The sequence below is a fragment of the Suncus etruscus genome, chromosome 7, assembly GCF_024139225.1.
Source record: "Suncus etruscus isolate mSunEtr1 chromosome 7, mSunEtr1.pri.cur, whole genome shotgun sequence".
Lineage (NCBI taxonomy): Eukaryota > Metazoa > Chordata > Mammalia > Eulipotyphla > Soricidae > Suncus > Suncus etruscus.
The window spans coordinates 57,629,930-57,655,197 of NC_064854.1; the positions used below are offsets into that span (position 1 = coordinate 57,629,930).

At 38.3% G+C, this 25,268-nt stretch overlaps 1 protein-coding gene and 1 non-coding gene across 2 annotated transcripts in view; one reads left to right on the plus strand and one right to left on the minus strand.

Moving 5' to 3' along the window:
• The window catches only part of RABGAP1L (RAB GTPase activating protein 1 like), a 369,153-nt gene that overhangs the window by 251,504 nt on the left and 92,381 nt on the right, over window positions 1–25,268 (minus strand). The window lies entirely within an intron of this gene.
• Window positions 2,078–2,182, plus strand: LOC126015322 (U6 spliceosomal RNA). The gene has a single exon (XR_007498198.1). It is a non-coding gene; the product is annotated as a U6 spliceosomal RNA (small nuclear RNA).

A 25,268-nucleotide genomic window follows, 5' to 3' on the forward strand; every position in this document is an offset into this window, starting at 1 on the left:
CCAGACCTAAACCAAAGATCTAAACAAACAAAAAAGAAAACAAATCATAAATTGTAATATTCCTAATGGAAAATGGCAAGAAATTTTCATTGGGAAATTCCATCCAGTTACTTATAACATTAGTTTCATACATTCATTTCCAGAAAATAATCACTGGCAGAAAAATCTAACAATACTGTAAAATTTCATAAATGCTTTCAAAGGTATGACAAGATGTAATTTAAGAAGCAGAGTTTTTGATATATTATGTTTCTTTCTTTCCACCAATTTAAAACAAAAGGTTCCAGTAGTTTGTTTTTTTTGGGTTTTTTTTTTGGGGGGGGGGTGGGTTGGGTCACACCCGGCAGTGCTCAGGGGTTATTACTGGCTTCAGGCTCAGAAATTGCTCCTGGCAGGCACGGGGGACCATATGAGGCACCGGGATTCGAACTGATGACCTCCTGCATGAACCGATGACCTCCATGTTATCTCTCCGGCCCCAGGTTCCAGTAGTTTTAAAGATAATTTTCTTCTTATCAGTACTTAATTTTTATTTTTCCTACTTTTTCCTGATCTGCTTTTATTAGAAACAAATTTATACTGTGGAGCTGTCATAACAAAAAACATTAATATCACACAACTAGGTAGAGTTCAATAGATGAAGCATTCTAATTTCATAGTAAGTAAAGCAGATACTAAATATGATTCCATTTTTCCAGGGATCATTAGGTGTTTTACTTTCAATATTCTTTGTACAATCATTATCTACCACTGAGTTCCATTCCCTTGAAGTGAGGTTAGGGTTTGGTTATTCCATAGTTCCCTAAAGGAAAGGAAAACTCCATATCCCCTATCCAGTAAAGATAGGGTAAGCTGTTCCATTTATATTAGTCTGCAGTAAATAATCCACACAGATATGAGGGTAATAAGAGGCAAGAAGCTCATACTCAAGCAGTTCACCAACAAGCCAGCTGCTCCACTCAAGTAGCCCACAAGCCTGCAGGAAAAAAACTCCTTTCTCAGCTACCTGCCTCCAGTTTATTCTGCTCCAAACCAAACCCATCCCCCCAGGAGGAGGGGGAAAAGTAGGCAATGAGAACAAATACAAAAAAGAACTATTATTACAGGGGCCAGAGTGAAAGCACAGCCGTAGGTTGTTTGCCTTGTATACTGCTGACCCAGGAAAGACCTGGGTTTGACCCCCAGAATCCCATATGGTCCCCCTAGCTAGGAGTGATTTCTAAGCGCATAGCTAGGAGTAACCACCCCTGAGCATCACCAGGTGTGGTCCAAACCCCCCGCCAAAAAAGAACTATTACAAAGACCTCTATATACCTCACATACCACCACTTCCTTCTCCTGTCAGCTGATTAATTTTAGTCAAGAAGTATCTAAGAAATTATTTGGGGGGCCGGGCGGTGGCGCTAAAGGTAAGGTGCCTGCCTTGCCTGCGCTAGCCTTGGATGGACCGCGGTTCGATCCCCCGGTGTCCCATATGGTCCCCCAAGCCAGGAGCAACTTCTGAGCACATAGCCAGGAGTAACCCCTGAGCATTACCGGGTGTGGCCCAAAAATCAAAAAAAAAAAAAAAGAAATTATTTGGAACCCTAAGAACTAAAACTATATTAACTTTATAAATATATATCACAGGTATTTGTACATTTGACTTTCAATTTATGCTTTACAGATGATTTATAGATACTTCATATGAATCAATATCACATTATTAAACATATAAGAAATTCAAGTAACAACTCAATAGAACATAGGTGGCAGAAGAGCAAAAAAGGGACATCAACAATAATATGAAGGAAAGACAGTAGACATTCAACAAAAACAAAATAACCAATATAACATCTAAATATATAGAGAATAATAAATATATTTAAATCTGTTTTCAAAACTATAAATGCATAGTTACAAGAAGGAAAAAATTCAAAAAGATCTTTGTGAAACAGAGCAAAGATTTCTGGGGTCAGAAAAATAGTATATGATGTAAGAGTGTTTGTCACTTCTAAGCAGACAAGAGCAGCCCCCAAATACCTTCAACTGTGGCAAAAAATTATTTTTCTTATGATTTATAAAAATATAAAAAACAGTGCTCGCTTCAATAGCACATATACTAAAATTGGAACAACAGAGAGATTTAGCATGGCCCTTGCGCAAGGATGACACGCAAATTCATGAAGCATTCCATATTATATATATATATATAAACAATAACTATAAACAAAAAAAACTAAAACTTTATGCTTAAGATCAAAGTCCTAAAAGTCTAAAATCATAAAGTAGGGGCTGGATAGGTAGTAGAGTGGGTAAGGCACTTGCCTTGCAGGGGATGTTCGATCCCCAACATCCCATGAGTCCACCAGCAATGATGCCTGAGTGCAAAATCAGGAAAAACTCCTAAGCACTGCTTGGGTGTGGCCCAAAAACCAAAAACAGAATGTTTTAACTTGAAATTAGAAGACCAAAGAGAAAGTACAGCAGACAGGGCGCTTTCTTTGCATTTGGATGGCCCAGATTCAGTCCCTGAATCATATTTGGATTCCCAATCCCAAACCTGGAGTGATTTCTAGCCACAGAGCCAGTACTCACTAAACACTGCCCAAAATCAATTATGTTAATCAGAAAGCAAAGCAAAACATATCTTTAAAAAGTCTATCTTGGGACCAGAGCGGTGGTGCAAGCAGCAGGGCATGTGCTAGCCTAGGATGGACTGCGGTTTGATCCCCCAGCGTCCCATATGGTTCCCCAAGCCAGGAGCAATTTCTGAGCTCATAGGCAGGAGTAACCCCTGAGCGTCACCAGGAGTGGCCCCAAAACAAACAAACAAAGAAAAAGTCTGTGGGGCTGGAGAGAGATCATGGAGGCAAGGTGTTTGCCCTGCATGCAGAAGGTCGGTGGTTCGAATCCCGGCATCCCATATAGTCGCCTACCCACCCCCCAGGCTGCCAGGAGCAACTTCTGAGCATAGAGCCAGGAATAATCCCTGAGCGCTGCTGGGTATGACCCAAAAAAAAAAAAAAAAAAAAAAAAAGGCTGTATCTAACATATATAACTCATTACTATAACCAATAAAAATACAAATAACCAAATTTTTATACACAGGCAATGGTAGAACAGCTACTTCCTAAAAGGCTGTAAGGAAAGTAATAAGTAAGGTTCTGGGTATCAGCAGTCATCGAGGAAAAGAAAAGTAAAATCACAGAGAATTAACAATAGCTGCCAGCTAGAGACTGAAGTTAAAGCGCCGTTAATATTAACTGTTGGTCAGAAGACATACGACTGAAACTCAGGCTGCTTAGGATAATGGAAACTGGCTAAACTGAGGAATTAAAAATAAATTAAACCTACCCTCCAGCCATAAATTCCATCCAACAGAAATAAAAATATCTAAGTACAAAAAGCTTGTAGAAAATGTAGACAACAACTTTGTTCAAGATTTTGTGGGGCCGGGAAGGTGGCGCTAGAGGTAAGGTGTCTGCCTTACAAGCGCTAGCCAAGGAACGGACCGCGGTTCGATCCCCTGGCGTCCCATATGGTCCCCCCAAGCCAGGGGTGATTCCTGAGCACATAGTCAGGAGTAACCCCTGAGCGTCAAACGGGTGTGGCCCAAAAAAAAAACAAAACAAAAAAAGATTTTGTGTGTGTGTGGTATTCAAACTCAAGACATCCTGTAGCTAAGGTCAAGTCATATACCAGGCCCCAAAAATTCATTTCAGGGCTGATGAAAAATTCTGTATCTTCTTATCTGCAAATTAAATATATGAATATATTTCAAGAGATACGGAGTTTTGGGTACCAGGGGACCCAAGTGCCTCTACATAAAAACACAGGCTCTATCACTATTATATATCCCTAGTCCTCAATGTAACAATTAAAATCTGTGCGTTTGGCATACATGTAAAGAATAATGAAGATATGTGTTCCCATTCTATATAAAAGTACAGCCCTAAATTATTTGAGTGAATTTAATATGCTGCCAAGAAATCATATATATTAGAATTAAAAACAAACAAACAAGCCAGAATTTGACAGAGCAGTGTCTGATCAAAAATGAAAGCTCCGGAAAGTACAAAGGCACAGACAGTGGTGAACAAAATAAGAACATGCCGCCTGTGCCTTCTTTCACACTTTCTCTACCAGTGTACCTGACTCATGGCTGTGTTTGTACTCACAGACACAACAGCCCAGATGCAAGTGAGACACTGAGTGAGAAGACTTATTAAATGCCAGTTACATAAAACACAGTGAGTCTGCCCCAGCTAAAACAATGGATTTGAGAGATTCTATTATCTTTAGTGTGTATCACAAAGGAAAATGGGAGAAAAATCTAGTTTACATACAGGATAAACTCTTAGTAAAGGAAATGCTAAAACATCAAATATATAAATAAAATTAACTGATTAAAAAATAGAGTACTTGGGGCCAGTGAGGTGGCGCTAAAGGTAAGGTGTCTGCCTTGCAAGTGCTAGCCAAGGAAGGACCACCACGGCATCCCATATGGTCCCCCCAAGCCAGGGACAATTTCTGAGCGCTTAGCCAGGAGTAACCCCTGAACATCAAATGGGTGTGGCCCGAAAAAAAAAAAAACAAAAAAAATAAAGTACTTGAAATCATGTACAATGTCATTTTTTCCAATTTTCCCATCATACTTTTACCTTTCAAAAGTAGTTATCAAGTCTGAATATCAAATAAATGGCTTAGAAAAGAGACAGAGGCTTATCTCATGATAAGACATGATACCTGAAAAAAGTCATTCTCTAGTACGAGTCCTAGATTCCATCTGGAATATGGAGACAACACCAATGTTTTAGGGTTGATTATTAAAATCAGAAATTAAAAATAAACTAGGGGCTGGCGAGGTGGCGCTAGAGGTAAGGTGTCTGCCTTGCAAGCACTAGCCAAGGAAGGACCGCGGTTCGATTCCCTGGCTTCCCATATGGTCCCCCCAAGCCAGGGGCAATTTCTGAGACCTTAGCCAGGAGTAACCCCTGAGCATCAAACGGGTGTGGCCTGAAAAACCATAAAAAAATAAATAAAAATAAAAATAAACTAAAAGGCATACAGCAGGAGCAGGAGAAATAGCACAGCGATAGGGCATTTGCCTTGCACACTTTCACACAGCCAATTCAGGAGAAACAGTGGTTTGAATCCTGGCATCCCATATAGTGGTCATGCCTGCCAGGAGCGATTTATTGGGGGGGGCGGGGAGGGTTGTGCCACACCTGATGATGCTTGGGGCTTACTCCTGGCTCTGCACTTAAGGAATCACTCCTAGCAGTGCTATATTCAAGGCAAGTACTGTTTGCTCTGGCCCCCAAAAGTATATCTAAAAAGAAAAAAAAAAAAAAATATATATATATATATATATTTTGGTTTTTTGAGCCACACCCGTTTGATGCTCAGGGGTTACTCCTGGCTAAGCGCTCAGAAATCAGCCCTGGCTTGGGGGGACCATATGGGACGCCAGGGGACGGAACCAAGGTCCCTCCTTGGCTAGCTCTTGCAAGGCAGACACCTTACCTCTAGCGCCACCTCTCCGGCCCCAAGAAATATTTTTTTTAATTTGACCATGCCTCTTAGGACAATTCTGTAACAGTCTAGTGATACACAGTTACAAAAACTTGGGCCATATGGATATTCCCAGATATCAAGTATTTCTTGTTCTTAAGTTTTTTAAGTTTTGTTTTGATGTGTCAAAGTTTACAATTACAACCATCCTATTCCATACTGAGAATTATGAACAGTTTCATGTTTCCCTGCTATGCTAGAATCATCATTTGTAACATCAATTTGAATGCTGTTTCATGATATAATCATACCTTTATAACTTCTGAAGATTTATATAGAAAGGTAGACATCAGAGACGGCTACTTAATTAAACTGCTTTAATTTCCATAATCAGGCAAGCTATGGGCTATTTGCATGGTAAATATAGAGTACATAGCAGTGTTCATAGATTACTCCATCCTCTTCTGTTTTGGTTTTTTTTTTTTTTGCTTTTTGGGCCACACCCGGTGATGCTCAGGGGTTACTTCTGGCTATGTGCTCAGAAATCACTCCTGGCTTGGGGGACCATATGGGATGGCAGGGGATCGAATGGCGGTCCATCCTAGATAGCGCGTGCAAGGCACACGCCCTACTGCTTGCACCACCATTCAGGCCCCCTCTTCTAATTTCTTATCTTTACTTTTTTAGATATTTACATATCAAAAACTACGTTTATTAAAATGTATTAAGAATTTATAAGTACCAGGGGTCTCAAACTCAATTTACCTGGGGGCCGCAGGTGATCCTTGAGTGCAAAGTCAGTAGTAAGCCTTGAACATTGGGGGGTGTGACCCAGACAACTAAAAGAAAACAAAACAAAAAAAGATTCCTCTAGGGCAGGGCCACAAAATGTTGTACGGAGGGCCACAAATGGCCCACAGGCCGCAAGTTTGAGACCCCTGAGTTACACAGTTCAGACCTGACCTATAGGTTCTTTCTAGATAAGTGAGGTAATAAAGGCTTTGGCATGGCAAAAGAAATAACAAATACAATTTAAGAAACCAAAAGAGGAATGGAGCAATACAGTATCGCAGGTAGGGCACTTGCTTTGCATGTGACTATCCCAAGTTTGATCTTCAGCATTCCCTAGAGTCCCCAGAGTACAGTCAGGAATAATTCCTGAGGGCAGTACCAGAAGTAATCCTTGAGCATCGACAGGTGTGGACCAAAAACCAAAAAAATTCCAAATTTTCATTCATGTTCCATATAAGAGCTACATATCATGTTTTTTTTTCATAACTAGTATATCTGAAATTAAATTGCTTAAGTGAAAAGATCAATTAAATTCCGTAATAGAGGTGGAGTGATAGCAAAACGGTAAGGCATTTATTTGCCTTACTTACAGCAGACCCAGGACAGACTCAGGTTCAATCCCCGGCATACCATATGGTCCCTGGAGCCTGCCAGGAGCGATTTCTGAGTGCAAAACCAGGAGTAACCTCTGAGCACTGCTGGGTGTGGCCCAAACACTAAAAATAATTAAATAAATAAATAAATTCCATAATATATTAATACTACCTCACAGAAAAAGTTCAATATGGCGATCACCTTATAATCTTTATACAGTAAAATAGAGGGAAAAGTTGAAGTTTAAAATATTTCCTACAAAAATAATTTTGAAAATATTAAAATAGTTGAAAATAGAATAACATAATTACATTAAAGGGTACACATATAAGGAAATATTTCATTTTTAATTAAGAGATTTTTTTTCTTGTGAAAGAAAATTGCTTTTTGTTTAAAGATATGTTATTGTTATGGCAACTCAGCACTAAAAATAACAAAGAAATATCAAAGTTGTTATAGCAACTGGAATTTTAAAAAAACATGAAGTGTAAAGTAATCAAACCTTTACTCGGCACAAAAATGCAACATCTATGACTCAGTTTTAGAAAGAAATGAAATACTCATGTTCTTGTCTTTACAAGTTGTCTCTAGTATCCAAATTTAAAAAAAAAAATACCAGGAGGCCAGGGTGCTAGTACAGTAACTAGAGCACTTGCCATACAAGCAGTCAACTCAGGTTCAATTCCCAGCACCACATGTGCTGTGTATCTTTTGAGGGTGGAGGTTACTCCTGGCTCAGGAATTACTCCTGGCAGTGCTCAGGAGACTATATGGGATGCTGAGGGAATCAAACATAGATCAGCACATGCAAGCAAAAGCACTACCTGTTGTACTATCCCGGTCTAGCCACACACACAAAAAAAAAACTGTGGACTTTTTGGTCTTAACTATGACTTACTTCCGAGGAACAGGAAGGCTCCAGTCCTAATTCCCTCCACCAAGCTCAAACGGGGCCTCCTTTCCAGCCTTCCCTTCTGCCTCCTCTGGATTCCAGTGCCATTACTGAAATCCCCTTCCTTCCCATTTCTCCTCCTTTTCCCAAACGCGAATGCATCCGCTCGAAGTAATTTCAATTTATATCATAGATTTCCTGGCAGATTGGATATAGCACTTCTTTCTCTTAGGAAATATACATCTCTTGGGGCCGGAGAGATAGCATGGAGGTAAGGCGTTTGCCTTTCGTGCAGAAGGTCATCGGTTCAAATCCTGGCATCCCATATGGTCCCCCATGCTTGCCAGGAGCGATTTCTGAGCATGGAGCCAGGAGTAACTCCTGAGCACTGCCTGGTGTGACCCAAAAACCAAAAAAAAAAAAAAAAAAAAGAAAAGAAAAGAAAATATACATCTCGGGCCGAAGGGATAGCACAGAGGTAGGGTGTTTGCCTTGCAGGCAGCCGATCCAGCATGGACAGTGGTTCGAATCCTGATGTCACATATGGTTCCCCAAGCCTGCAGGAGCGATTTCTGCGCACAGAGCCAGGAGTAACCCCTGAATGCCGCTGGGTGTGGCCCAAATCCCCCCCAAAAAGAGAAGGAAGGAAGAAAGGAATGGAGGGAGGGATGGAGGGAGGGAGGGAGGGAGGGAGGGAGGGAGGGAGGGAAAATAGACATCTCAAAGACCAGCTGAACAAATCAACAAGCTAGTATGCAATATGTTTATAATACTTAGAGAACCTTGCTAGTTTAGAAAGATAACCTCTATAAAGATATACCTTGAGCCACACATTTCATACAAGCAATTAAAAAGATAATTTTCTTAAACACACTCCAAACCACTTGACTTTTTACTCTTTGCATTACAAAATCACGTTATGTCTTTTGCTTAACTTTTTACTTTTCTTTTCTTTTCTTTTTTTTTTTTTTTTTTTGGTTTTTGGTTTTTGGTTTTTGGGTCACACCCAGCAGCAGCACCACTCAGGGGCTACTCCTGGCAGACTCGGGGGACCATATGGGATGCCAGGATTCGAACCACTGTCCTTCTGCATGCAAGGCAAATGACCTACCACCATACTATCTGATTTTCTCCTTTCTAAATACTGATGACTGAGATCCAAATATCAGATAGTGGGCCTGAAGAGAACTGAATGGGAAACATTTATGTATGTTTCCAGTAGCTTCTGCTTTTCTTAAATACTCATCCATCTCCTTTTAAGCATCTTCTTCCTAAAACCACTGGCTTGTTTTTAAACTCGCTGTTCTAAGCTAATTAAGAATATTGGCTTGGTGGGAAGGAGAGAGCAGTAGGAGTTACTAGAAAAGCCTCCTGTCATGTGAACTTGAGAGACTGCAAACCGTAGAAAGAGAAATGGTTCTCAAAACCTTGTCTTCCTTTTCCCACATTACCCAGTAACAAGAACAAGTGATAATCAGTGCAACTCCAAGCTCAAATCTAGTTTGCTGAAAAACAACAAACACAACTCTGCTGACCCGGCCTTTTCATTGAAAAGATCTCACAAAGCCTTACAAATCAACATTACCATCTATTACTGGTGAATAACTAATTATTTAAAAAAAAAACATACACATTCTATATCTTATTCAAGACCACATAAAAATATGATAGAAAAGACAATGTTAACAGAAAGAAATTAAATGAGAATCTTCCAACAATCAAACTGATAGGGAGGCACTGACATAAGATTTTTGAGTCTATTACAGGAACCCCGAAACCCAGAATAATTTACTTAGCAATTTAGTTAATCAACCAACAAAGATTTGATTATATTTGACCATCTTCTTCAATAGGGTAGGAGACCCTCTGAAAATTCTTTTGATTGTTGTTGTCCTCCATAGTAAACACACTGCTTGGCATATAACAGAAGGTAGTAATATTTGTTAAATAAATCAATTCATCTCCTGCTGAACTGAGCACAAAGAAATACCTTATAAAGCTGGAGCCTAGTCTGGAATGAACAGCAGGATTCTCATAAATTAGTTTTTAAACTGGATGGCTAAATTCATCCATAATATAAAGTTTTTTTATAAATAGAGTTAAAAAATATTACACTTTCTCATCCTTGGGTTATGTTATGGCTGAATAATGAAAACAAGAAACTAAATGAATTGACCTATATCTGCCTGCACAACTGTATTTTTCACCAGTTTCAAAACTAAGTGGCTAATGTGATTAGGTAACATCAGGAACAACTCTGAACATTAAACTTTAATAGAAAATCACATTTAAGAGCCAGAAACTGAAAAATAATTTAAGAAAAAAACTTATTGTACTGTTTTCAAGAAGACTAAATGTGAAATGAAATGCTGTTAAACTAGCAGACTCTGGTTTAAAATGTCCCTATTAAGAAAGATTTAGGATAAAAGAAGAAAATTAGATTGATAATTAAGTGATAATATTAAAAGCTTATCAGCAGGGCCGGAGTAATATAGCACAGCAGGAAGGGCATTTGCCTTGTACGCGGTCAACAAAAGATGGACCCTGGTTCGATTCCCAGCAGCCCATATGGTCCCGAAAGCCTGCCAGGAGCAATTTCTGAGCACCGCCGGGTGCAGACCCCTCCCAGCAAAAAAGAAAGACTTATCAGCAATCAAGGTGGGTGATTTTGGCAAACTAAGCAGCACTGTGCAACAATGTCTGAAAATTCCTAAGTAGGGGGATGGGACTTTAAACAAAGACACTATTCATACATAAACATGGATTCACTGAGAGTAAATGTGCCTGAGAAACTAGCATGAACACCTCCAGGAAGCCACTTCAACCTAGCAATGCTCTGGTTGTTTCCAGTGAGAACCAGAACTCAGGCTGAAGCAACTCAAAATCGAACTAGCCTCTACTTTTCCTATCCACTAATTTTATTTCAGGTGTGAAAACTCTGGTACACATGAGGCATAATATGGATGAATTAAAGAAATAAAATCATTCTTAAATGGAATAGAACAGTTTAACACATAATTTCTCAAAGAAAAGCATGCCTTGGGCAGACCCTAAACTAGTGACAAAGAACTGAATTCTCCCCATACCAGAACTGATTTTAGAAAAATCAAAACACTAATACCAGTAATTTATAATGTATATGATCTCCCAAACACTGCCAGAAGTGATCCCTGATCACAGACAGAGCCAGATGTAAGTCTGAGAAATGCTGGGAATGACCCAAAAACAAAACAAAACAAAAAGTAACTTACAGAAAAGTTTTAGATGTTTCCAGGAAACCATTTCTTCACTAACCCTAAAATAGCCTATATTTCTAAATTTGATGGCACTGCTTATTTAAACACGTACAAACGCAAGTATTATCTAAGAACCAAAAGATGGCTGCAAACATGAGAGGAATTCTAGTCCTAGGAGTGGGGTGGGATGACATATTCTTTAATAACTCCTTTTATAAAAGTATTGCTCAAGTTAAATGTCATTATAGGACTATTTATAATTTAGAGCTTTCTGTCAAGATGATGCTATGCCCTGACATGGCACTGAGTAGGCTGGAAACAGAAGTATGTTTCAAAAAAAAAACAAAATTACTAGTCTTGAAAGCAAAGTATTAAATATGAACTACTTCTTATAGCTCCTTTGTGAGAATGGTGATTACTAAGTGATTATATAGCAAGGAACTAAAAATCAAAAAATAATATTCCAACTAGGTAAAATTTTAATCAGATAGTAAACTCATTTGCAGCATTTCCAGTAAAATAATGTGTAAGACTATTCCAATTAAAATTTTTGTCTATGCATAGTCAATATTTTGCGGTTTTCTTGGGGGGGGGCACACCCAGTGACGCTCAGAAATCACTCCTGGCTTGGGGGACCATTTGGGATGCCAGGGGATCAAACAGTGGTCCGTCCTAGGTTAGAGAGTAGCAAGGCAAAAGCCCTATTGCTTGCGCCATCGTTCCGGCCCCAAGTCGATATTTTTTAAATGTTCTGAAATTTCAGACTAGCCATTTATTCACTATTCCTGGGATATTTTGTTTGTTTTGGGTTATACCCAGTGGTGCTCTGATATTACTCCTGGTTCTGCACTTAGAAGTCACTCCTGATAGGCTTGGGGGACCATATGGAATGCCGGGATTCGAACCAGGGTCCATCCTGTATTGGCTGCATACAAGGCAAATGCCTTACTGCTGTTCTATTGCTCCAGCTCCTCCTGGAATATTTTAAATTTATTCACATTAATAAATTTTAATTTTGTAGTAAATGGGCTTGGATCAACTTTGAGAATAAAATGGAAACTGTTAGCTACTAGTAACATTGCAAGTACTATTTGTGGAAAATATAAAATTAAATACCTCCATTAAATATAGGACAATCACACTAGGGTTTCAGTATTCCCTTATTTTAAAAATCTATTAGAATAAAAAAGTAAGTTTCATTTATGTTTCCTTACATTTTTGAGAATTTTTACAAGACCATGAAACTTCTGAACATTATAACTATTGAAAATATTCATGATGTAGACAAATCTACTGGAAACCTGAAAAGAAAGTTCTAATTCATTTATGCTTTGGTGACAGGAAGAAAATTGCTTGGCTTCTCACAGTCCCAAAAGTCTCATCTGTGGACTAGAAAGATAGTACAGCAGGGAAGGCATTTGCCTTTAACATAACTGATCTAGCTCAATTCCTGGCATTCCATAGGGTCCTCAAGCAGCTCCAGGACTAATTCCTAAGTGCAGAGCAAGGAGTAGCCTCTGAGCACAGCTGGGTGTGAACCTAAAAACAAAACAAAACAAAACAAAAACCCAAAATTCCTCATCTGTCTCATTTATCAAGATATATAACATGTGTGTGCATAACTAGGCCACACATTTTTTAAATTCTGGAGTCATAAAACTTACATTTATATGGTTAATTAAAAATATTCTAAATGCAGCTTTGAGTCTGTAAATTTAATAGTCACTGAAAACTTCTGATAAAGAACAATAACATACTATAGTATCAAGCCCATTTAAAGACAATACTCTTACTAAATTCCAATGAAAAAAGATCATTTGTCCAATGAAACTCCCAATCACTGTAGTAAGTAGCCTACACATCCCAAATATTAGTCAGTATAAAAATGTGTCATACATACTCAATCATCAAGAAAAGGAAAAGGTGAAAAATTCTCTATAAGTTGCTTGCACTGATGAATGACGACAACCAAACCATACTGTTTTAAATGTTCTAGGATTCTAATCCCATTGTTGACTTCAAATTTTAGTTGAAAAATCTTGGGTTCAAATTACATATTACAATTTTATAACAATACCAGTAAAATACCAGTCATGGAACACAACTGTGTACCAAAAATGATGCTATATATGTGCCCATAAAATGTGCTGAAGGTTTGAATTCACCCATTTTTTCACTTGTTAGTTGTAATAAGACACTTTCAATAGTGTGTCATTTTTTTGGGGGGGGGTCACACCCAGCACCGCTCAGAAGTTATTATGGGCCGGAAAGATAGCACGGAGATAAGGCATTTGCCTTGCATGCAGGAGGACAGTGGTTCGAATCCCAACATCCCATATGGTCCCCCGAGCCTACCAGGAGCAATTTCTGAGCATCAAGCCAGGAATAACCCCTGAGCGTTGCCGGGTGTGACCCAAAACAAACAAAAACAAAAAAAGATTACCACATGGAATGTGAACCTGTCTCCAACACCTTTTAGTCTCCTAAAGAGAGAAAAAGAAATTGTCCAACTTTTGATTCAAAATAGTTATTATTTATCTAAATTATTTTTTGAGTAAACTCAAATGTATATGATTAAACATTTATAGAGTCAATACTGTGTATAATTTTATCAGTAGAAAGCATTTAATGGTTAAAGTAGAGAAATAGCTTGGACTTGAGGGAAGAAATGAAGGTTAAATTTGCATTTCACAAATTTTAAATGCCAGGATATGAATGAAAAAGCAGAAGTAAACTGTGAGCCAGTGTCTCCACACATCCTTGAGAACGTGAAGCCTGAGAGTAAGGCATCTGAAGGTTATTCCTCTCACACCCTAAATATGCTTTAGTTTATTTTGTGGATTTTTTTTTTGGCTTTTTTTATTTTGGTACCAAACCTGGTGGCACTCAGGAGTTACTACTGGCTCTGCACTCAGAAATCGCTCGTACAGGCTTGTGGGACTATATGGGATGCCGGGGACTGAACCCAGATCTATCCTGGGTCAGCAGCGTGCAAGACAAATGCCCTACCACTGTATTAGTAGTACTCTGGCCCCCTAAATATAGTTTTTATAGGTCAACACAACTCGAAACAATACCACTTTACAACATCTTTTTGGTAGCAAAAAGAAGAGAAATGTAGGGAAAAAAACGTAGCTTATGTCCTAGGAGGACCATAAAAGCATACATATTTCATTTCTTCACTGATCATTCACTAAACTTTTATTGAAAGCTTAACGTATACTATTCTTTCTTTATAAAAAATCTTTTTCATATATTTGATCCTATAAATTTGAATGACCTTCCTTTTGGATCATGGAGCTTAATTCTGTGATTATCTGCCTTTGGCCTACATATTCCCCAAAATGCATTTTATCCCAGTCCTGAAAAGAGAAAGTTTGATTCCAAATAAATATCATATATAAATCAAAAGTGAAAATGAACAATTGGTCTACCTTCTGTGTTTAAATTACCTGCAGAAGTTGCTCCAAAATTAGATTCAAAGACTTGGGAGAAGACAGAATATACCTTCTGCAGAATAATATTATTTACTAGAAAGGGAAGGAGCTGAGAATGACAAGAAAAATGAATGAACAATGGAGGTGGAAAAGACAAGAAACAGACCTTCAAAAGACCTGCAAAGTGGCTATAGAGGAACAGTATTAAATATGAATATTTAATTGTAAATAAAAATTATAATGAATTTTCCTTCCAGAAAACAATACTTAGCATTTAAATAGTCCTTTTGGCCCAGAGACATTAATTTTTTTAAGCTAATTTCCAATCAAAGTACAGGTACATGACACTTTGTAAATATGAATTCATATTGAGATAGTAAAAAAAGCAAATTTTACTCACAGCTTATTTTTCAGAAAGAAATAAAAAAATATTTAAGACATCGGAAGATATTACAAATAAAATTAAATTTTTTTTTACTCAACAAAGCATTAAGTGCTTCCAATAAGGTCAGATATACTCTAAAGATAAAACAGGAAAATATAAGATATTAAGTGTATCTTCTATTCTGCTCTATCTACAAGCAAGTAAAGATCAACATGCAATATAAAATATAAACAGAAATTACGATCGAGTATTAGACTCGCCATTGTTATTCATATGTCCCTGAAGTTCTTATACCTTTGAATTTATAATCTGACCAAAATGTACAACAATAACTTCTTTAAGATAACCTGGGAGAAAGTACAAAGTATTTTCTCAGATTATGATGACAGATATTATCATATGCAAACTCCTTAAAGAACTCCCTCCCAAAAATTATACAGATTTTAGATGGAATGAATCCTGAATCCATATTGACTAATAAGATGAAATCATAAATATGAATAAAAATAGCAATTTTTATCACTGCAAATCTGATAGAAATTCTTGGATTATCTCTCACTGGAGCCTTGAGCAGTTAAAGAATGTAGCTAAAAAAGCTAGAGAGCAAGTAGCTAAATCTACGGTTCCTTTAATATAGCCTGAGCAGGCAGTTGATGAGCAGTTTCCTTTTAATTCCAGTTGTTTCCTAAGTAATTAGTCCCAGATCACTTAATGCAAGCCTCCACTGTGCCACTGGGACCAACAATAATTCTCCTCAAGGCACTAGCAACGAATCAGCCTCTCCCTAGGATTAAGCTCAATCTATATTCTCTTCAAATGGGAACAGACATGGTCACAACAGAAAAAAAGTTGAGAAAAATAGAGCCAGTATTGGGAGAAGTATCATCAGCTCAACAGAAAAAAATAATTATTTTTATTATTTAGGAGGATTTCTTCAACCTTTAATTGTAAAGTATCTGATATTTAATTATGAAGAAACTACCAATTTTTAAATAGCCTATAATAAAAACCAATATAACTTTTTTTGGAAATATAACTTTTGACTGATAGAACAGGTCTATAGATTAAATAAGACCCAAATTCTGAAAAGGACTGATATTACCCCCTGCATATACTTTAGCACTAAAACCCTTCAAAGGAAGAATGAAGTGAGGTCACTTGAAAATAAGACAAGAAAGGCAACAGAAACTCCAATGAAATTATTTGTATGAAGAGATGGTCCCTTAGTCAGCACATCTAAATATCAACCGGATAGAAAAATTAAATAAACTTTCTATTAAAACTTGCCATCATACTTTGACAAACAAGTACAAAAATTTCAGAGTTCAAATGCAATTGTTCCTGTCATATCATTTTTGCAGGTATAAAGGTAAAAGCTTCATGAAGCTGTCTTCTAAACTTAGTCATCTATTAAAAGATTAGGTAGTTTGCACAAACATGTCAGAGATCAACGTTGTAAAGGGTAGAAGTAATTGAATTATTCTGACATTAGTACCAAGCAGTGCTCTCTTACAGAATAAAGTATGCATACTCCTAAAAATCAAATCCAGGAATAAAAAAAGTTTTGAAAAACTTTTACCTAAGTCTATTCATTCACTGGAAATAAAAGTGTATATAAAAATTGAATTCTCTTATGTGCTTAATAGAAACACTACTGATAAAATTATGAATTCAAGAAGAGAGTAAATTTAAATTAAGAAATTAAATAAACTAGGGGCTGGAGCAGTGGTGCAAGGGGTAAGGCATCTGCCTTGTCTGCTCTAGCCTAGGATGGACAGCAGTTCGATCCCCTGGCATCCCATATGGTCCCCCAAGCCAGGAGTGATTTCTGAGTGCATAGCCAGGAGTAACCCCTGAGCATCACCGGGTATGCCCCCCAGAAAAAGAAAGAAATTAAATAAACCAGCCCATAAAACATAGCTACATAAAATCAAGAGGACAGAAATTGTACAAACTACCTTCTTAGACCATGATGATGCACTAAATTTAGAAGTGAATTACAAATGACACAGAGTAAAAACTTGAGCACCTGAAAATTAAACAATTCACTATTGAACAACCAGTGAGACTGAAATTAAATCAAAGAGGAAATCAAAAGATTTCTGAAACAGGGGCCAGAGAGATAGCACAGCGGTAGGGCATTTGCCTTACATGCGGCTGACCCAGGAGGGACCCAGTTCAATTTCTGGCACCCATTTGGTCCTCCAGCCTGCCAGTGTTGATTTCTGAGTACAGATCCAGGAGTAACCCCTGAGCACTGCTGGGTGTGGTCCAACAACCAATCAAGTAATCAATCAATCAATAAAGTTTAAAATAAAAGATTTTTAAAACAAACAAGAACCAAGACATGCATTATCAAGATTTGTGGGACACAACAAAAGTGGTATTATGAGGAAAATTTATAGTTTTGCAAGCACTCATCAAGGAGGAAAAAGTCTAATACATAACTTAGTGGCACAGCTTATAAAATTGAAAAGTTATTAATAAAATAAACCAAAAATAAAAAGACAAGAAAATAATAAAGCTTAGAGCATAAATCAATGAATTGGAAATCCAAAAAAACAATCTGCAAGATCAATGCAAACAAGAATTGGTTCTTTGAAAAAATAAACAAGATCAATAAACTATTAGTAAAACTCACACAAATAGGGAGAGAAACTTAATAAATCAAATTAGAAATGAAAAGGGGTAAAAATACAAATACTACAGAAATTCACAGAGTAATCAGAGATTACTTTGAGAAACCCTATGCCACAAAACAAGAGAATCTAGAAGGAATAAATTATTGGACTCCTATAACTTCCCAATGACCTGGAATATCTGAATAAAGACCTACTACTATTGAGGAAATTTAAATGGTAATCAAAAAGTTCCTAAAAAATAAAAGCCAAGGCCCAGATGGATTCACAAATGAATTTGGGGGGTGGAGTCACACCAGCGGCGCTCTGGAGTTACTCCTAGCTCTGTGCTCAGAAATCACTCCTGGTAGGCTCAGGGGACCATATGGGATGCCAGGATTCAAACCGGGGTCCATCCTTTGTTGGCCACAAAGAAGGCAAACGCCTTACTGTTGTGCTATTGCTCCAGCCCCATAAATGAATTCTTTCAAACCTTTCAAGAGGAACTATTACCAATTCTTTTCAGGTTTTTCAAGGAAATTGAAGAAATAGAAACAATCCCAAGTAGTTATAAAGCTAACATCATGATATACGCTACTGCTTCACTTCCTGCCTGTGTTCCTGCTTTCCTGCGTGAGGCAGCCATGAAAACAACAGCAAACATAAATTCTTCAGGGTCCAGCACAGGGTAAACTCTCTCCACCCAGTAAGAATGGCGGCTGATTCCTGCCCTGTGTTTGGGCACAAGAGAGCCACTATAAACAGCTACTGCCTCATTTCCTGCCTGCTTTCCTATGTATGGCAGCCAAAAAAGACGACAACAAACATAATCTCTTCAGGGTCCAGCACAGGGTAAGCTGTCTCTGTCCATTAAGGGTGGAGCCAGAGGAACATGGCCATTCTACTTCACTCTGCAGCCACATGCATGTTCTAGCACATGAACCACATCACAACATGTAGTAAAACCACACTACAAGCATGGAAATGGGGAAACAACACAGGACAACACAATGCAAAGAGAATGAAGATGGCAGCTCCTATAATCCAAAAAGTACCAACTACCTGGTTAGCCCTTTAAATAGGGAGTTGAGAGTAAAAATATGGAGGATGTTCAGAGAACTCAAGGAAAAAGTAAACAAGATTGATAAACCACTAGCAAAACTCATTCCCAGACACAATAGAGATGAAGGCCAGAAGGACCAGTTCACAATATAAAGCTCACCACAGAGTGGTGAATGCAGTGTGATCCTTGAATACAGAGCCTGGTATAAGCTCTGAGCAAGTTAATTGAAGCCTCATTTTTAGTAACATTTCTTAAGTAATTCTTTTTTGTTTTGTTTTGTTTTTGTTTTTGGGGCCACATCCAGTGACACTCAGGTTACTGCTGGTTATGCACTCAGAAATCGTTCCTAGCTCAGGGGAACCATATGGGAAGCTGGGGATCAAAACCAGGTCCGTCAGTGCAGCTGTGTGCAAGGCAAACGCCCTACCACTGTGCTATCAGTCCAGCTCCTCATAAATAACTCTTAGAACCTACCACAATCTAATATGGGGACTTGTCTTGCTATATCAATTTTTTATTGTAAGATATATAATTATATATAATATATAATAATACAAGATATGATACATGATATAATGATACATAAATATATTATTTTTTGAACTATGAAATATATGTAAGTGTTAAAATACACCAAATATGATCTGAGCTTACACTGCAGCTTACAGTAGAGACTGGCATGTGTGAGACCCTGGGTGAAATATCAAACTGCAAAAACAATAACAAAAATTATCATCAAATTTTAAATATTGTGTGCCTGAAACACAATCATGAATAACTTTGTAATTTTATGGTGACTAAATAAATAATAAATAAATGCTTTGCTTTTGGGAAAATCTTTTTGTTTTGTTTTTTTGTTTGTTTGTTTGTTTTTTGGCCACACCCGGCAGTGCTCAGGGGTTTCTCCTGGCTGTCTGCTCAGAAATAGCTCCTGGCAGGCACGGGGGACCATATGGGACACCGGGATTCGAACCAACCACCTTTGGTCCTGGATCGGCTGTTTGCAAGGCAAACGCCGCTGTGCTATCTCTCCGGGCCCGCTTTTGGGAAAATCTTAATCCTCAGGAGGACCATGGCCCCTTCCAGCAATTTTCAGCCAACTAGGCTATTGGACCAATATAAGCTGGAGAATGGAATGCGGTGTTGCTCAGACCAAAAAATGACAGGGATTATCTGTATCACTCCAGTGTTGCTCTACGCTCTCTGGGACTAATACCTTGAGATGTTCAGGTCAACGAGTGGTGCTGGGGACTGAAGTTGGCATTTATCACATGCAAAATATGTGCTTAATAAACAACTGTGCTAATCTGGCCCCAAAATAATAACTTCTAATCTAATTATTCATTTACAATGTCACGGCCAAAAAACCCACAGCAATTTAATGTTTGCAGGAATAAATTCAACTAGTCATTTCAATACTAATGACTAGAGCCAGGCTCTAGGTTTGCAAAGTATAAAAATGAGTTTTGACTATCTGGTCCACTCAAAAATCAATAAAAAGCTTGGCGCTAAAGCTTTAGTACAGCGGGTATGGCATTTGCCTTGCACATGGCTGAGATCCCCATCATCCCATATGATCTCTGTGCATCCCTCGGAGTAATTTCTAAATGCAGAGCCAGGAGTAACCCCTGGGCACCACCGAGTGTGGCTCAAAAAAAAAATATGCCACCAAAAATGCCCTGATCTGCAAAGAAAAGGAGCACTTCATTAGAGAATTTTTTTAAAAGAAAGTTTTTAGTTTCCTTAATAAAAAGACTCACGATATGAAGCTTACCACAAAGAGTGGTGAGTGCAGAAAAAAATAACTACACTAACAACTACCATGACAATATTAATGAGTAGGAAAAGTAGAATGCCTGTCTTGAATGCAGGCAGGAGGTGGGAGAGGAGGGAGATAGAGGCATTGGTGGTGGGAATGTTGCACTGGTGAAGGGGGTGGGTATTCTTTATATGACTGAAACCAAACTACAATTGTGTTTGCAATCACGGTGTTTAAAAAAGAGAAAAATAAATAAATAAAATTAACTATGTAAAGAAATAGCAAATTTTACCTTGATAATTAACATATAGAGATTAGTTGTAATAAGTGGGGAGAAAAAACCTTAACAGATAGCATAATTTGCTTATTTAAATATTCACTAAGTTACCCAATAAAAACAAAATTCAAACATTTACTTTTAAGAATGTCCAGTAATTTTAACTACAGTACATTCCACCAAAATAGAGTACAAATTTTTCTTCAGTGACATGTTTTGTAAAAAACCATCTGCTACAATAATACACTGAAGAACTGGAAGACAGACTTTACTCTGAGCAATACCAATAACCTGACAAGAATAAACAATTATGTTTTATCTAGCTGTACAATACTAGAAAAGCTGAGAACTAACAGACTCTTAAGGGAGACTACTTCTGTGGTTGTTTGGGGGGGTTGATTTTGGGGGGGAGGGCTCTAATCCACACCCCAGCCCGGTTTTTTTTGGAGGGGGAGGGTTCAAGTCCACACCAGGCAGCGGGCAGCGTTCAGTGCTATATTGCTCAGGCCCCCTTCTGTGGCTGTTTTTAATTTACATTAGAGAGGAAAAAAAAAAAAAAAACGTGGGCAGCGCACAGTCCTGCTCCCTCCTCCCCAGCCTCAATGGGGCAGGACTGGTGAGCTTCCCTAAGGCAGGGAGGGCAGGGACCAGACCAGATGCCAGAGAATTGTAGGCGAGCAGACTTAGAAGATACACCAGATCAACTAAATAAACATAAGTGCATAACAGCAATCCAAGGGGCCGGGAAGGTGGCGCTAGAGGTAAGGTGTCTGCCTTACAAGCGCTAGCCAAGGAACAGACCGCGGTTCGATCCCCCGGCGTCCCATATGGTCCCCCCAAGCCAGGGGCGATTTCTGAGCACATAGCCAGGAGTAACCCCTGAGCGTCAAACGGGTGTGGCCCAAAAACAAAAAACAAACAAACAAACAAAAAAAAAAAAAAACAGCAATCCAATTCTCGGGACCCCAGTGCTGAAGAGGGGGTGAAGAACATGATGAAGACATTTTACCTTTAACTCTTGAAGAAAAGGAAAATAGGGAATAATTAAAAATTTCCCCTCCCTCCCCCCTCCTACTTAAAATCTTTATTTGAAATTTTGATTCTTTTTTTTTTAACGTATTTATTTAGGATTTTTGGGCCACACCCAGCTGCACTAAGGGGCTCTCCTGGCTCTGCACTCAGAAATCGCTCTTGGCAGGCTCCAGTGACCATGTGATAAGCCAGGAATCAACCTGAGACTGTTCAGGGTTGGCCAAGTGCAAGGCAAACGCCCTATGGCTGTGCTATCACTCCGGCCCTGAAATTTTAATTCTTATGGGAAAATAAAATATACATCTGGATGGACATGAGACTATCAAAATTTCAGGTCTCTGGAGTGCTGATTAAATTCTAGTGAAGAGGTTCTAAGAAAGCGCTTTGAGACAATAGCAGTTAACACATTGTTCTGTTCCAAAACACAGCAGAAACAGATGCTTGAAATTTGTGAGGGCTGCATTTAGGAAGAAACCATCAGGGAAGAAAGAGACTGTCACTTCTTTTCGATCATCACTGATGATGTCATAGATATAGCAGGGGAAGAGCAGCTACCTGTGCTGGTGAGGTTTATAGATGACTCTCATAATCTGAGAGAGGAATCAGTAGATTTATGAAACTGATGCAGAAATCTTGGCTGTGAAATTTCAGACTCTGATAACTGACAAGTGGAGCTAAATATGGAATATTGTCGTGGGCAGACTTACATTGTGTCCAGTGGGTTTTTTTCCAAAATGAAATCTGTTGCTTGACTTTTTGAGAAATACCCCCAAGCTTCTACACACACTGCACTTTCTGTGCCTTAACTATGGGTTGGCAAAATCAGTACCTGTTAGGGGAGTATCTGTTGCATTAGGAACAATTGAGGAAATTTGTTCTTTTTTCTACCGATCACAACTGCTTTTAGAGCTTGATAGTGTAATTTCTGTCCTCTTTCAGAACACTGAAGAAAAGAGTAAAGAACTAAAGGAAATTTGCCCTTCTCAGGCAGGCATGACGCTTTTAAAATTGTAGTAGACCTTCTGCAAGTACTTGTTCCATGTTTGGATGGAATAACAAGTGACAAAAACATTAGATGGAATAACTGTGTAGCCAGCCGAGCATTCATGCTCAGTACTGCAGTAACAGATCTTTATTTTATTCTTACTATTGTAGTTCTTTAAAATGTTTTAGCTTTTACAAGAGCCTTTGGCAAAAGTCTTCAGGGATAAATCTCTGATGTCTTCTTTGCAGCCAATAGCTTGACTATGGTTCTGCATTCACTAAATTAATTAATGGAAATATTTCAGTTTATCATGAATTTTGGTTTGATGAAGCCACAAATTTGTCAACCAAACTTGATGTTCAGATGAAACTCCTGGAAAATTTCACAGAGCTTAGCAAGGTAACCTCGAGTCTCATCTGATTTCTAAAGGTAACTATAAAGAAATTCTTAAGTGTTCCAACAGTGGAGCACATAATTCAGGCCCTGCACCTGAAAGATTTTAAATGTTTATCTCTGATTCACTTTGTCATGGGCCAGCTCAAATTCAAAACGTCAGAGGAACTCCATGCTGACATGTATAGAGGTGACTTGTCGAATCCTGATATTCTTCTCAACTGAACTGTTAGAGAATCAAGTGGAAACACAGAGGGAAAGATAAAGAACTTCTATGAAGCCCTCCATTTGCCAGACATCATATTTTTACCAAATGTTTATGCCTTACTGAAGGTCCTGTATATTCTTTTTGTGATGAAAGTTGAAAATGTACGCTATGAAAATGGGTGGAAGCGTCTCATAGCCTCCCTGAAGACACTTTGACAGACCAAAAGTGAAGTAACTTGACTTTGCTAAATATAAATTTTGATATAAAACATGATTTGGATTTAATGGTAGACACATTTAACAAACTCAATACAACTAAGTCCCGAGCTTCCTACAGATAATTCAAAACCACTGAAAATACCTAAGAGATTTCTAAAATGGGTTTTCTCTTCCTTGTGAAAACTGTAATAAGTTTGAAAATATTACAGAAAAGCTATGATATATGTAAACCACTTTATCACTATCTTTAACTAGTACACCTCCTATTGAGTATATAATTAATAATTTGCCTATTTAAATGACTCCAGTTTGAGCTCATGCTTTGAAACCTGTTTATTCTAAAAGATAACACAGAAAGTGCCACATCACATTTCTGTGTGAAATCTTCTAGTCTAGTGGGACTTTAAAATGGTTTTTTAGTTAAATCATTTTAGACCTAACATTAACACAATGCAATGTTTTGGGTATTTGAATTATCAGTTCTTTGAAGAAATAAATTTTGCAATGTGTTGGAGGAAGGAGTACATTTTATAAAATGTTACAATGAAGCTCACAATTGACCTTTTTTGGTGGGAGTTCTAAGTGTTTCTATTAAAAATCTGTATTGGACAGTTAAGAGAATGACCAAACAGAAACGTGAGCTTGCCAAAAGAAGGCTTCAGTAAGTATTTTTTTTATCAAATAAACTTAAAGGAACAAAACATAGTTGTTTTCTTTGGGGGGGGAGGGGGAAATCACACCCGGCAGTGCTCAGGGGTTACTCCTGGCTCTATGCTCAGAAATCACTCCTGGCAGGCTCAGGGGACCATATGGGATGCTGGGATTCGAGCCACCAACCTTCTGATTGCAAGGCAAACACCTTACCTCCAGGCTACAAATCATAGTTAAAATGGACATGTCTACCATATTGTTCCATATCTGTTGCTGCTTACATTTTTTGTTGAGCCTTCATATGCTTATATTTAACATCTCTGTTTCATAGGATTAGATGCCATGGATACTAAACTGATTTGTTTTCTGTCTTTTCTCCATGACTACGTATTTATTCGAGTATAATGCGCAAAATTTTCTACCAAAAAATAAAATCAAAGTTTGGGTGCGCGTTATAAACGAGGGCTGGGGTGGGGTGGGGTGGGGTGGCAGTCAATGAGGGTGCAGGCAAATTGTGAGTTTGCACTGCACCTTTTCCAGGCTGCAGCCGTGCACTGTACGCGAGGACGAAGGAAATAAAAACCTCAAGAAACCTGGCCTATCGTGACATTCTGGGTTAAAACATCATGGGAAGGCATACCAAAAGAAATGATCAAGAGATTTTTGAAGACAGGCATCAGCAATCAAATGAACGGCACAGAAGATGACCTGCTGTGGAATTCAGACTCAGAAGAAAGCGAAGAAACTGGAGAAACAGATGTTCCTGCCAACTGGGACACTAATGAAAAATTAACTCAAGAAGAATGGGAACAACTCTTTAGTGTTTCTGATGATGAATCTGACTTTAAAGCATTTTAAATAAATATTGTTACCGGTAATTTTATTTCAGTATTGTGTTTATACCAGTTTACATTGTCAATAAATGATTTTTATCATGACCGCACGTGTTCAACAACTTTTTTTTTTTTTTTTTTTTTTGGTTTTTGGTTTTTGGTTTTTGGGCCACAGCCGGCGGTGCTCAGGGGTGACTCCTGGCTGTCTGCTCAGAAATAGCTCCTGGCAGGCACGGGGGACCATAATCGGACACCGGGATTCGAACCAACCACATTAGGTCCTGGATCGGCTGCTTGCAAGGCAAACACCGCTGTGCTATCTCGCTGGGCCCTCAACAACTTTTTTTTGTCAATTACAATGCTTGGTGTGAAACAAAATTTTATACCGATTTTTAATCG